Source organism: Pteropus medius, unplaced genomic scaffold (genome assembly GCF_902729225.1).
Source record: "Pteropus medius unplaced genomic scaffold, Ma_sr-lr_union100, whole genome shotgun sequence".
Taxonomy (NCBI): domain Eukaryota; kingdom Metazoa; phylum Chordata; class Mammalia; order Chiroptera; family Pteropodidae; genus Pteropus; species Pteropus medius.
In genome coordinates this window covers 25771621-25786796 of record NW_024340692.1, presented here as the reverse complement: position 1 = coordinate 25786796, position 15176 = coordinate 25771621, and the positions used below count along the sequence as shown (strand labels likewise).

Below are 15176 nucleotides of genomic sequence, written 5' to 3'. Positions count from 1 at the left end.
CTCTCCAAAGCTCAGCACTGCTTTCCTGATTGTCCCAACACAAAGGAAGGCTTAGTCAAGTGACACCTGACATGGGAATTTGACTCATGATGGAGTGCTGGGAAATCTGTTGTTCTGCAGAGACCCCAAACACTCTAACCCAGTCTAGAGCTATAGAATATTGTGTTTTGGATTTTATTGGAAAACCTGCAGATTTTCTGTGAACTTCAGATAGAAACCTTGGTTCTCCCTGAACCACTAGTTCTACCAGGTCTCCTCTCCTAGAAAAGTGATTTTTTTTTATTCTTTCCTCAGACTTCCTATTTTAGTGTCTCTCTAACCCAACCAAACTTATATTTAAATATGCGTAAAAGAACAGGAAAATAAAGAATCATTCTTTGGTATGAGACTTCTGGTTTCATCTCTAAATTTTAAAAACCTTCAGAGTCATCTCTCTGATTTATAAAATCAAAAAGCTAAACAAACAAAGTCAATTATTTTTCTTAGAGCCATCAAAGAATTAAGGTTGCAGGGCAAACCACCACCCAAAATTTTCAGAGAGAGTGAATACAGAGAATCAGTCAAGATCAGCTTATCTGGAGCAGAAGCTACTGAGCCTTAAACTGGTAGGAACACTTTGGACACTTTGTCAAATTGATGAAGGATGAATGTGGTTTAGCATGAGAGTGAGAAATTCCTAGTCAGTATGTCGAGGGGGCCCCACTTATTCATAGACTTTACCTCCAGGACCCCATCAGGATCTCAGAGTGAAAAGCCATGAAAACTCATGTTTCTGGCCACACAGGGAGAATGAGGAGTCAGATAACCATTTGAAAACATTTTGAAATATTTTCTGTGTTACGCATAACAGAAGCTGCCTTGCGTAAGAGAATACCAGAGCCTTACTCTACATGCGAGAAGGAAGATTACTCAAATACTCAAATTACTCAAATTACCCCTCTAGCCTTCTAGTTTCATCTAAAAAATGAAAATAAAATAATTTTTGAAAAGCTCATAAATACTTGTGGACATCACAGCCCAGAGATATAGGTCCATGAAAGACTGAGATTTTATTCCCTCCTCTACCTTACCACCACATCAACACAACTTCAGTATAGTAACGGGCAATCATAGCTGAAAGAAGTGCGTGGCATACACTCTAATTAAGGAGGAAGTTTAGGGAAACCTAAAGATACCACAGGATGGAAAAACAAAAACACTAAAAATGAATCCTCCAAAACTATAAGATATTATTAAAAGAAATTTCAAAAGACCGAAGAAATGGAAAGATATTCCATGTTCATGAATTAGAAGAATCAACATTGTTAAAATGACCTTATTACCTAAAGCAATATACAGATTTAATATAATCTCTGTCAAAATCCCAATGGCATTTTTTAAAGAAATAGAACAAAAAATCATCAGATTTGTATGGAAGCACAAAAGACCACGAATAGCCAAAGCAACCTGAGAAAAAATAGCAAAGCCTAAGGTATATCACTCTGCCTGACTTTAAATTATCCTACAAAGCAACATTTATCAAAACAGCATGGTATTGGGGCAAAAAACATATAATGGAGGAAGGAAAGGTGCAAAAAACATATAATGTTTTTTGGGATAAAGAGGCGAAAACATATAATGGAGAAAGGAAAGCCTCTTCAATAAATGGTGCAGGGAAAATTGGAAAGCCACATACAAAAGAATGAAATTAGACTGCTATCAATAACAAGACACCAAAATTAACTCAAAATGGATCAAAGACATGAATACAAGACCTGAAAGAATAAATTGCAAAGAAGAAATATAGGTACTACACTCATGGACCTTGGATTTAGGAGAGGATTTTATGAATTTTACCTCAAAGACAAGGAAAGTAAAAGCAAAAATAAATGACTAGGACTATATCAAACTAAAAAGTTTCTGCACAGCAAAAGAAACCATCAACAAGGCAAAGGCAATCATCCAAATGGGAGAAGATATTTACAGACAGAGCCTCCAATAGGGTATAACATCCAAAATATAGAAAGATCTCATATAATTCAATAAAACAATTCAATTGAAAAATGAGCTGAGAACCTGAACCCACTCTTCTCCCAAGAAGACATACAAATGTCCAACAGCTATATGAAAAGATGCTTAATTTTGCTAGCTATTAGGGAAATGCAAATCAAAACCATAATGAGATACCACCTCACACCTGTTAGAATGGCTATCAACAAAACAATAACAGATGTTGGAGCGGCTATGGGGAAAAAAAAGAACCCTCATACACTGCTGGTAGGAATGTAAATTGGTACAGCCACTGTGGAAAACAGTATGGAGGTCTCTCAAAAAATTAAGAATAGAATTACCATATGACCCAGCAATCCCTCTTCTAGATATTTACCCAAAAAACTTGAAAACATTTATCCACAAATATATATGTACCCCGATGTTCATAGCAGTATTATTCACATTGGCCAAGACATGAAGACAACCGAAGTGTCCTTCAAGAGATGATTGGATAAGAAATATGTACATATATACAATGGAATATTACTCAGCCATAAGAAAAGATGAGATACTGCCATTTGTGACAACATGTTGGATCTTGAAATTATCATGCTTAATGAAGTAAGTCAGATAGAAAAAGTTGAGAACCACATGATTTCACTTATATGTGGGATATAAAACTGGAAGCAACAAACAAATATGACAAACAAAGACTTATGGACATGGACAGAGGATTATTGGTTACCAGAAGGAGGGAGGGAGAGAGGGGAGGAGGTTGATAGAGGTAAAAGGGATCAAATATATGGTGATGGAAGGAAATTTAACTTTGGGTGGTGAACACACAATACAATAGACAGATGACACATTATTGAATTGTACATTTGAAACTTATACAACTTTATTAAAGTCACCCCAATAATTTTAATTAAAAAATAAATGAATAAAATAAGAAATAATTCAGTTAAAAAAAGAAAATGAAGCCTCTAACATATACAATTACAGTAAATATTAAACACAGCAAACACCTAGCCAGAGAACATAAAACTTTATGCTAAAGGTTTATTTACTCCAATTCCTGTTACACATGTTTGGCTTTCAAGAAAAAATTACAAGGCATGCTAAAGAAAGCAAAAAGCAGTCTGAATAGACAAAGTAAGCATCAGATCCACATTTAGATGTGACACAGAGTTTGGAATTATCATACCTGGAATCCAAATTAATCACAATTAATATGTTAAGAGCTCTAATGGAAAAAAAGAGACAACACAGAAAAAGATGAGGACTGTAAACAGAGAAAGGGAAACTTAAGAATCAAAGGTAATGTTAGAAACAAAAATTCTATAACAAAAATGAAGAATGCCTTGATTGGCTCATCTGTAGAGTATATATTGGTAAGGAAAGAATAAGCTCAAATATGTTTCAACAGAAATTTTATAAACTGAAACGGAAAGAGAAAAAGAACTTTTGAAAAATTTTAAAACACAGAATATCCAGGAATTGTGAGATAGGTTCAAAATGTGTAACATACAAGTAATTGGAATAACAAAAAGGTGAAAAAAGAACAGAATAGAGGAAATGCTTAAAGTAATAATGGCCAAGAATTTTCCAAAATTAATGAAAGATTACCCATAGATCATGGAGGCTCAGAGAACGCCAAGCGGGATAAATACTAAAAAAGTCTATACCTGCATATATCATATTCAAACTCTAGGAAACCGAAAGATAAAATCTTGAAAGAATTCAGAGGAAAATAAGCACCCTCCCTCCAGAGAAACAAACGTGAGAATTAGGGCATCTCATCATAAACAATGCAAGCAAGAAGGGAGTCGAGCGAAATATTTAGTGTTGAAAGATAAAAGAAACACCAACCTAGAATTTTATATCTAGTGAAATTATCCTTCCAAAGCGAAGGAGAAGTAAAAACTCTCTCAGACAAACAAAAACTGAATTAATCATCGGCATGCCTGACTGGCAATGTTAAAAGTCCTCAGGGAGAAGGAGAATGATAAGTTAGATCTACATAGGAAAGAAAGAAAAGGAATAAATAAAGAGAAAATATAATTTTATTTTTCTTATTCTTAAGTTACCTAATGATGATAACAATGACAATGAATTGGGGTATTATAGTATGCAAATAAGTGAAATGAAGGACAGCAATGTTACAGAGAAAGGAGGGAGGAACCAGAAACTCTGTTATGAGTTACCGGCATTAACTCTGTTGTATAATAGTGTTATGTGAAATATATAGATTAGTTGTACCTATATATTGAAAACTCTAGCAACAACATGGATGGACCTAGAGGGGAGGGGGTCAGTTCTGGAAGAATGGGGTGAAAGATTAAAGAAGTACAAATTATTAGTTGATAGTTGGGCACAAGGATGGGGAGCACGGCACAGAGAATGCAGTTAGTATTAATATGATGGCTAAGTGGAGGGCCAAGGGAGGGAGGGAGCAATTGGGGGGATCGTTTTATGAACTATAGATGTATAACCAATGTACTGTATACTTGAAACTAATTTAAATAAAAACATTTATTTTTAAAAAAACTAGAGCAACTATTAAAATATTTGTCAAAGAAGAATAATTAATGTGCTAAGGGAAGAGAGAAAATGGAATCATATGAAATGATTCTTTAAAACCAGAAAAGGCAGGGGAAAAAAGGGAAAGAAAAGAAATAGATATAATAAAAAGTAAACAGTTACAGGCTTAGTAGATATTAATCCAAATATATGAAAAAATCAGTAAATGCGAATGGTCTAAATTAACCAATTAAGTAAGAAACTGTCAATTCTATGTTGTCTACAAAATATCCATTCTAAATATAAAGGTACAGGTAGATTAAAAGAGGGACAGAGACAAATACACCATGCTTACCCTAACCAAAGAAAACAGGAGTAACTATATTAATTTCAGACAAAGTAGACTTCAGAAGAAGGAAAATTATCAAGGATAAAGAGAGGCATTACATAACAACAAAGGGGTCGGTTCTCTAAGAAGACACGACAATCCTTAACATCTAACAACAAAGTGTCAAAATATGTGAGGTAAAAAGTGGTACAATGGCAAGGAGAGAGAGATGAATTCACCGTGATTGGAGACTTCAACACCACTCTCTCAGTAAAGGGCAGATCCAGCAGCAGAAAATCTGTAAGGGTACAGTTGGCCTAAACAACACCATCAGTCAATTTGACCTAATTAACACTTATACAATACTTCAACAACAGAATTCACATTCTTCTCAAGCTCACATGGAACATTCACCAAGACAGACCACATTCTGGGCCACAAAACACCCATAACAAATATAAAATATTAGAAGTCATACAAAGTATGTTTTCATACTATAATCGAATTAAACTATAAATCAATTACAGATAGCAGGAAAATCTCAAAATATTTTGGAGATTAAACAACATGCTACAAACACATAGATCAGTGAAGAAGTCTCAAACAAGAATTTTTAAAATACAAAAATACAACTTAAAATGTGTGATATGTAGCTAAAGCAGAACTTAGAGAAAAATTGATAGCATTTAATGCATCTATTTGGAAAGAAAGATTTAATCTGATTGATGTCTCTCTTTCCAAAATACTGGGAAACATAGATTCCTGTTTAGGTAGCTCGGTGACAGGAGAAGGATCCCCACCCCACACAAGAAGGCAAGGATGGGAATACCTAGGAAGTCTAGCTGGAGCTCAGCCATAGTGCAGTAAGGCTCCTCAGACAAAGAACGTGGTCTGCATCATCGAAGTGTGTTGCTGCATCAGGCAGCAGGGCATTGAGATGGCACATTCTAGACTACAGTTCCAGGCCCACATCACAGAGCTGTGCCACAGACACCAAAGATTCTTGAGGGTGGGGGAGGGGACAACTCAAGAAAGACGAACCCACGACCTTCCCCCGCATCATCTAGCCCAGCAGAGCTGTCCATCCCTCCAGGGCCTTTTAGATCCCTCCAGCCTAACTTCCAAATCCACCCATTCACTATACCATATATTTACCATAGTGAAATTTTCTGTTTATTCCACCTGTTACCCAAATAGAACCTGAGACCATCTTACTGCCTAGTGATCTCCCTTTGGATCCCACGTACACTTTAAAAGCCTGCTATGCTCATGGATTTACATCCCCCAGTTCTACTCTGTCTTCAACTACAGCTTCCTCTTATGCCTAATGGGGTTCTACCTGTATGAAACCAGGGATGCACTCAGCAGCAGCCCCAATCCAACATCTCCCCAAAAGCATTCATGTTCACCAAAAAGCACACGAGAGCAGAGTGACCAGTACCAACAAACAGAAAGCATGACAAAGAGGGAGATGAGGGAATGGCAAACCCATGGACCCACGGCAAATAACTTCAAAATCTTTAGAAATCCTTTTTCTCCCAACGTCCCTTTAGGCTGTTCGGCCCCTTCCACATTCAGTGCCTCGCCCTGCTGTCCCCTCATTCTTCTCTCTGCCAGATCCCTTCTCTCCCCCAAAGCATTTTAATTTCTTGTACAGAGCAGTTGTGCTGGCACACAATGCACAGGACCAAACTCATCTTGATTTTGTATGCAGTGGATTTCTCTATAGCATAAATTCTAATGAGCACAATTGTCATCATATTTAGCAATACCTTTTGGCTTTTTTTGCATCACTCACGGTTACCTTTTCCATGAAAAGTTTTTTTCCCCCATCTACTTTCTAACTTTTCACCAAATTTTCTATTGGCATTTGTATACCTTTTGAAACAATACTATAATTTTTGTTGATGGTATATATATATATTTACTTCATCTCCCCATGCTAGCTAGTCATTTAATAGTTATAACCCCTACAGCTTCATTATTTAGATTATAAACTGCTGAAATGAAGCCTTGTGTCATTTCCTTACTTTGCTTGCCTGCATTCCCTCGCTGAGTCTGATGAATCAGTCTTGGCCCCAGACACCCAGTCCTTTCCCTCCCCTGTGAGGAAAGTTAAGCAGTAATGACAGCTCCATTCTTTGCCTGTCTTCTCCAGAATCCACAGCTTCACCATTGTCTCCACCTGATAGGAATGTACACTTTAAGGCCACCTCCTCCCCCACACCTTCCCTTGACTGCCAGAGGTGTCTCTGTTCTGAAAAAAATCCCTCCACATATCTTTGTATCCCTGATATTTTTTTATACCAAGTCTGGCCCTGAGTGTCCCTAGGTCCCTAGGACTCACAACTGTAAAAATATCCTAAAGACTAGGATAAGCTCCACCAAGAAATTTCCAGGTAAGAGGTTTAAAAATGGCACATTGAATATATTCTTCAAATATGGCCTTGTCATAAAAGGAAAGGCTGAAAACTGATACAGATTAAAGGAGACTAAAGACATATGACACCTAAATGAAATATGTGATTCTAAACTGAATCCTGTAATAAAGGTTTAAAAAAAAGTCGCAAAGGACATTACTCGATAAATTGCCAAAAATAGGATGTGAATAGGAGATTAGTTAAAAGTTTTATGCCAAATGTTAAATTTACTGAATAACTGTACTGTGTATAAATTCGGCTTTTTCTTAAGAAATATACAATGAAATATTCATGGAGAAGTGCATTATGCATGAAATATATTCTCAAATATTCAGGAACGTATGCATAGTTTTCATATATGTATGTGTATGTTCATATAGAGAGAGAAATGGGACGAAGGGAGGAAAGGAAGCAGAAACAGAGACAGCAAAGAGATGGTAAAATGGTTCAAAATATTAGTAGATGAATGGATAAAGGATTTATGATTTTTCCATCCATGCAAATTTTCCACAAGTTTGTTTTTAAATAAATACATTTTTAAATGTACCATTGACTGTTTTCCTGAATTCTACTTGACCTTTGAGATTTCTGCCTTTGATCTCACAGCTACCACTGCCACCATATTCAGACCCCAGAAGTGTACAATGCAGCTTTCAAACAGTTGTCTCAGGTTCTGTTCCAGGCAAGAAACCTAGGATCCTCTGCACATTTGAATCACACTAACATTTACACAGAGTTTTATAAAATGCTGAAGAACATCCTCTCTGCACCCCTGCAAAAAAAGATTTTTAAAAATTACACAATATAAAAACAACAAAATTAATTCAAGATGTTTATAGCATGGAACCCCTCATTTCTATCTTACCTGGTGCCACCAGGTCTTTCCTATTCTGTGGTTTTGTGGTGTGGATGGGTTTGCCATCACTTCCTCTTCTCTGCCAGTCACTTACCACTCCTCCGCTAGATTTCCATCTTCCAAAAAGTGTTGACATCTTTTGTCCTATCACCTTCCCTTCTAGTCATTCTCAAGTACTTACTCTTTTCAAATCCTTTGTCTTAGAAGCTTTGTTGAGATTATAGTTCACATACCATACAACTCACCCATTTAAAGTGTATAATTCTGTCCTTTTTCCTGTATTCAAAGACATATGCATCATCAAAGTCAATGTTAAAATATTTTCACAACTTCAAAAAAATCTCGTAACCTTTAGATGGCTTTCCCCTCTACCATACTCTCCCAACCCTAAGCAACCACTAATCTACTTGGTCTCTGTAGATTTCAGTATGTAGACATTTCATATGAATGGGATCATATGTGGTCCTTTGTGACTGGCTTCATTCACTTAGTGTAATGTTTTCCAGGTTCATCCATGTTATAGTGTGTATCAGTATTTTTATTGCCAAAACATATTACCATTTTTTATTTACTTACGCATTCATCAGCTGATGGACATTTGGGTCTTTTCCACCTTTTGATTACTATGAATAATACTGTTATGAACATTTATTTATAAGTTTTGCGTGGACATATGTTTTCATTTCTCTTGAGTGTAGACTTAGAAGTAGAATTGCTGGATCATATGGTAACTGTATGATGAACATTTTGAGGAAGTGCTAGACTGTTTTCTCAAGTGGCTGTACCACTTTTCATTCTCACCAGCAGTATATGAGGAGTTTACTTTCTCCACTTTCTCCACAACACATATTATTTATTCTAGCCATTTTTGTGTGTGTATAATGCTATCTTATAGTGGTTTTGATTTGTGTTTCCTGATGGCTGATGATGTTGAGCATCTTTTCATCTAATTTCTTTTCATTTGGGGAAGCAGAGGAGATAAGTATATCTGATCTACTATGTTTAATTCAAAATAATAGCTCATTTTAATGTGTGACAGGAAAATTTTTTCTCCTAAATATTTGAAAATACTTACAGCAATACCAAGTCCTTATAAACATGTATGGTTTTATAATTCTATACTTTTTGTTATATTAGTTACTGTGTGATTGAGGGACAGCAATCTTGTATACCGGATTTGCTCTGTAAGGTTACTTCTTGTATGGAGTTGAGAGATAAAAGGCAGAACACAACTGATTGCCAAAACCTCTAAGCTCAGTGCTTTTTGTCACCAATGCTGTTTATATCTGTGGTGTATCAGTGTGTTCCACAGGTGATAAATATCAAAAGAATGTGAGAGCTTTAACGTGGGCATATAGCATATGTCTGACAGATGAATGGCTAGATGTTTCAATGGGCTTTTTCACCTTATTATAGTATAAAAAAATGGTATATATCACACATGCCAAATGATAATTGTGAAAGTTGGGAGAGGTACATTGGAAGATACACTGTTCTGTCTGCTCTTGTGCATGTTCAAACATTTCTGTGATAACAAGCTTTAAAAATAGGAAAGATGTTGGATGCCTCATAAGGAGAGGGAAGGGGCAAAAGGTTCATCAGTCCATCAAGACTAGAATTTAGTTATTTCTCAGTTAAGAAGATTTCAATAAGTGTCATTCCTTTGAGGTTAAGAAGGAAACCTCTTTCCATATGACAGGAAGGAAAAACGAATAGAGGAATGTTGTATGGCAAGGAAATGTGTGCAGCAGTTTGGCAAATTGCTGCTTTCAGTTCTCTTTTCGAATAAAATACAAACAAAAACACAAGAAAATTAAATTTTAAAAAATATTATCTGAAAGAGCATTTTGATTCTTTTTATATTTAAAGCTTTGAAATTAAAGGTTTCCTGGAGAGCGACCTGTGTTTTTCATCTCACTGCCCACGGAAGGCTAATACAGACACAGGATCTGAGATGTCTGCTACACTCAGAGCTGGAAGTGACCTTGGAGAACTTCTAGTCTGGCTTTCTTATTTTACGTATTAGAAACTGAGGCCAGGGCAGGATTAATTCTTTTCTCCTTAATCCTTGTGTGTGTATGTGTGTGTGTGTGTGTGTGTGTTTACAGAAGGTTTGGAAACTTTGTTTCTACATAATTTTAACATATTTTAGTCACTTAATGTGGGGCTTATTTCTTTCCAGGGCCCTAGATCACCTTCTAATATAAAGATAAGTATTCAAAAACTCCAGAAGTTATCCAGTACCCGAAGATGGGCAATTTTTGCCTAAGTGAACTTAACAAACAATTGAGGTAGTAATGCTTTTTGTGTATGTGAAAATCTAATAGAAATACAGTATATGCTTTCATGCCTTCTGCAATAAAATAAACTCAGTGTGACTTCAACGATCCTAGATGTTCCAATAAATAATAGTCTAATAAACAACTGTGGTACTCCAGAGGAGCAGATAGAGATGGCCTAGGATTTAGACAGAAATGTGCGTTGATGTCAGCAGTGACCTCCAAGCCTACCATCATTAAAAAAAAAATCCGTTACTTGTACTTTAGCAATTTACCTCTTTTTATATAAACCCAATATTATTTGTCTAGTACACACAAACAGTAAAAAACAGATCTGTGACAGAACTGCCTTTAGTAGATCACAGGACTACCCTTAAAGGTTCATGTAGTTTAGATCACTTTGATCCCCTGAGGGAGGTGAGGGAACCACAGGGAAGAAATGGAGCAGAAGTAATGTTTGGTGGATACTTAATATGTGACCCCGGTGTTCTGTCATTTCATTGGTTAGCTATCCTCTGAGAAAAGAAATATTTTTCTCATTGTACAGATAACAAGACTAAGTCCCAGCAAAATTGCATAGCTTGCCCAAGGCCACAGAGCTCAAAAGCAGCAAAATGAAGATTTGAACTAGGATGTGGTCCCAGGCCTGCATCTTCACTCTACACGATGCTGTCCCAGAGAGTAGAGTTACTGGGTCTTGATAACTGACTCTTCTACTCCATTATTATACCAGCAGCTATCTTTTACTGTGTTAAAAACCACCCCAAAACCTGCTGGCTTAAGCAGTGAACTTTTTTTTTTTTTTTGCTCACAGTTCTGCAGTCCAGGCTGAGCTTAGCAGGGTGATTCTTCTGTTGATGTTGACAATAGTCACTCATGTGGATTCATCCAGCTCGTTAGTCATTGGGGGCCTGAGCTTAGCTGGAACACTGGAGTAGTTGGGCTTTTCTCTCAGGGCCTCACCCTCTTATGTGGCTTCTCCTATGAACTCTAGCTCCAGCAGGATAACAAACTTCTTAGAAAGCAGATCAGGGCTCCTACGAGCATACACACAGAACTTCTTCAGTCTTAGACCAAGAACTGATACAGCATTACTCTGCCACTTTCAGTTAGGTAAAGTAAGTCACAGTGTTACCTCATGTTCAAAGGGAAAGGACTGAAAAAAGGACAAATGCTAGGAGATATGGATCATTGGGGGCCAGCAATATAATAGTGGTCCTTATAATCTTCTTCAGCATTGGTACCACAACTCTAAAGGCTGATGTTTCTTCTGTTCCTTACACTTTTATAGCTTTTCTCTCTTCTGTTTGTTCCTCCACTTTCTCCTACCATTTCTTAGGTTATTTTCATTGTAACTGGACATCCTTAGCCAGTTACAAATTGAGGAATCCTTTCCTTCAAATCAGTCAACTGAGCAATCCACCATGTCAACTCTATTCTTTAGGTTGTCAATCTTTGCAGCTTGATTCTTTCACTGACTGTTACCTTTGCCCTGGTTGTCATTTTGCCCTGATCTTACATCTGTGTTCGAAGCTAGAATTCTAGTTTGAAAGAAAATGACTGCATATCAAGAGATCCCTGGTTCAAATCCAAGTGCCCCCTCCAAACAAAAAAAGAAAAAGGAAAGAAAATGAGATATTTCATCAAGAAGCAACTTCAGTGAATATACTTAAATGCTTTGCCCTTATAAATAAAATATAGAATCTGTGAGACCCCTTTTCAGTTTTACCTGCAAGAGAGCAACCTGTCCAGTTCAATGGTCAAGACAACAAAGCAACATTTTTCATGTTTCACATGCTTTAAATTCCTTTCGCAGTCATTCACCAAGACAAAAAAATGAAGAGGCTTCCAGGAGTCAGATAATACTCATTACAATTCTAGTTTAAAGCAGGTTGCTTCTTACAGGTGGTAAAGTTGAGATTAGATTAAATTTTCCATCAAATCATTGAACCTGTCTGATCAGTGCTTTCTGTTCTCAAAAGAGATTCAGTAAAAGGTTTTATTTTTATTTTACTTACTTATTAATTTCTTATTGTTTAAGGCGAGTCAACCCAACCCTTGGTTGACCTCACAGATTGCAAGGACCTTGTCAGCTTACAATCCCTTTTTTTTTTTTCCTACGCCTACAGCACCTGGTCTTCCTAAGTGGTCTCTCATCCAAGTACTAACTAGGCCCAACCCTGCTTAGCTTCCAAGATCAGTCGGAATCGGGCTTGTTCAGGGTAGCATGGCAGTAGACCAAATGAGATTCAAAGAGTACCAAGAATTAGCCAGGAACAGGCGAACCAGCTGTACAAGTACCACCAGCATGAGGAGGACAAAGAAACTGAGAAAAAAATTATAAACACCAAAGGTGAAGATCTTTGCAGAAAGTGATCATGGATTTCCATTTAAAATACTAAGGAATTATAAAGTAAAAAAATATTGAAATGCAAATTCCCCTTCAAGAGATTCTAAATCTTTTCACTGACAATGTTTATAATTATTTCATTTATTCTACTCCCTAATATAGTCATTGATTCCTTGATTGTTGGATAGCATCTTGACCAGAGATTTAGGTGAAAAATCAAAGGGAAATAAATTCGGTTTGGCTATTTCTACACTAAACTGCTCAAGGGAAGGAGGCAACTGAGATAAAATGTCTTTGTTATTATTTTAAACTAATTCATGGACTCTAATCTTAACTGTGCTGTATCATCACAGACATCAAAAGTTGATTGAAAACATGCATAAATTCATACATAAATGACTTATACAAAAGTTATTACAACCCTCATAAGGATTTACACAATCTCCAGCTAACGTTCTATGAAAATTTTGGAGAATCTGACTAGAGTCTGTTGTTCTCAGCAAGAAAAATAGTAAGTTTATTAAAGAAAATTTTGAATGAAGAATCTAAGATGGGGCTAGCCACACCGGATATGTCAATGTATTATAAAGTTATGATAATTAAAATAAGACACTACTGAAAGAAGAGAAATATATAGATATAGAACCAGGATTAGATAGTCCAGAAATTGATTTTGTTCTATACGAGAATTTGCTAGAAAATAAAAATGACATCACCAGAAAGGAAGAAGTATTCATTAAGTTGTGCAGGAATAACTGGGTATGAAGTTCAGGGACGTAAAATTAATTTAGACTCGAACTTCATAGCGTATAACATATCAAATCCCAGGTACATTTAAGAAGTTAAATATTTTTAAAACACCCTTTTCCAAATGCCTACTCAAACAAAATATTAGATCTATAAATTCAAACCAAGGATGACCCCCTAAGCTTAAAAACCTTTTAAGAAATCATAAGGCAGAAGACCAACTGCTCCGATTTCATAAAATTTAAAACTTCTACTTATATGTAAAAGAAGTGGCATAGCAATTTTAAAAAACAGCAGATTGGGAAAATTACATTCATAAAATATGGTGAAAATTAGCCTCCTTAAAAATTGCATTATTTTATTCCTATATCAAGAGATAACATTTTCAAATTTATTATTTGTTGATGAATTTTTTTCTGTCCATGGCCTATGCTCAGGGCAATAGAATTAATCTTCCTAAAACCCTATTTCTTTATGACAATTCCTTGTCAGGAATAGAATAATTCTGTCACCATTCTCTAATCTTGGTCATTTCAGTACATGAGATGTAGAGAAGTTTGCTTCATATATTAACCACATCCATATACCATCTGTATCTAATATTTAATAATTTTCTTTAACTCTTACTTGGATTAACATTTTTTTCTAATCAATAATTTCTGTGAAATCAGAAGTTTTATTTAAATTAAAATATGTAACAAATTTCAAACCACAAATCTATCTTCCACTGAAAATTACCTATGCTCACTGTGACAATTAATTTTAATGTATCTACTTGGCTAGGCGATGGTGCTCATTGTTTGGTCAAATGCCAGTGTTGTAGTTAGTGTTTTATAGATGTTGTTACCACTTTAATCAGTAGACTTTGAGTAAAGCATTTGACTCTCTATGATGTGTGTAGGCCTCATCCCATCAACTGAAGGACTTGACAGAAAAGACTGAGATTCTGTGAAGATAAAGGAATTCTGCCTTCAGGATACCGTTATTTTATTTTATTTTATTTTATTTTATTTTATTTTATTTTATTTTATTTTATTTTATTTTATTTTATTTTATTATTTTATTTTATTTTATTTTATTTTATTTTATTTTATTTTATTCTATTCTATTCTATTTTATTTTATTTATTTTGAATTTTTTTTAGGCAAGGCAACTCTTGGTTGACCTCACAGATTGCAAGGACCTTGTCAGCTTACAATTCTTTCTTTATTTATTTTTTTATTTTATTATTTTTGTTTGTTTGTTTTATGCCTACAGCACCTGGTCTTCCTAGGTGGTCACAGCACCTGGTCTTCCTAGGTGGTCTCCCATCTAAGTTCTAACCAGGCCTGACCTTGCTCAGCTTCCGAAATCAGACAGAATCAGGCTTGTTCAGAGTGGCATGGCCACAGAGGATGCCTTTAGATTCAAGACCACAACATCAGCTCCTAGTGGAGTTTCCAGCCTGCTGGCCTGCACTGCAGATTCTGAGCTTGCCAGATTTTACAATCGAATGAGCCAACTCCTTAAATAAATGTCCACTCTCTCTCTCTCTCTCTCTCTCTCTCTGTGCATGTGTGTTCACATACTATCTTATTGCTTGTTTCTTTGGAGAACCCTGACTAATACCCTTAATTGCCTTAGGGAACAGACTTTCCTAATCACATTTAAATATCCTAGCTTAGATGCCAATGTCCACCTTCATCTGGCTCCTCCCTCTTATTCC

At 35.9% G+C, this 15176-nt stretch overlaps 1 pseudogene; it reads right to left on the bottom strand.

The window, feature by feature from the left end:
* Positions 1-12494: 12494 nt before the first annotated feature.
* LOC120594396 (uncharacterized) lies at positions 12495-12613 on the bottom strand (annotated as a pseudogene).
* Positions 12614-15176: the final 2563 nt, after the last annotated feature.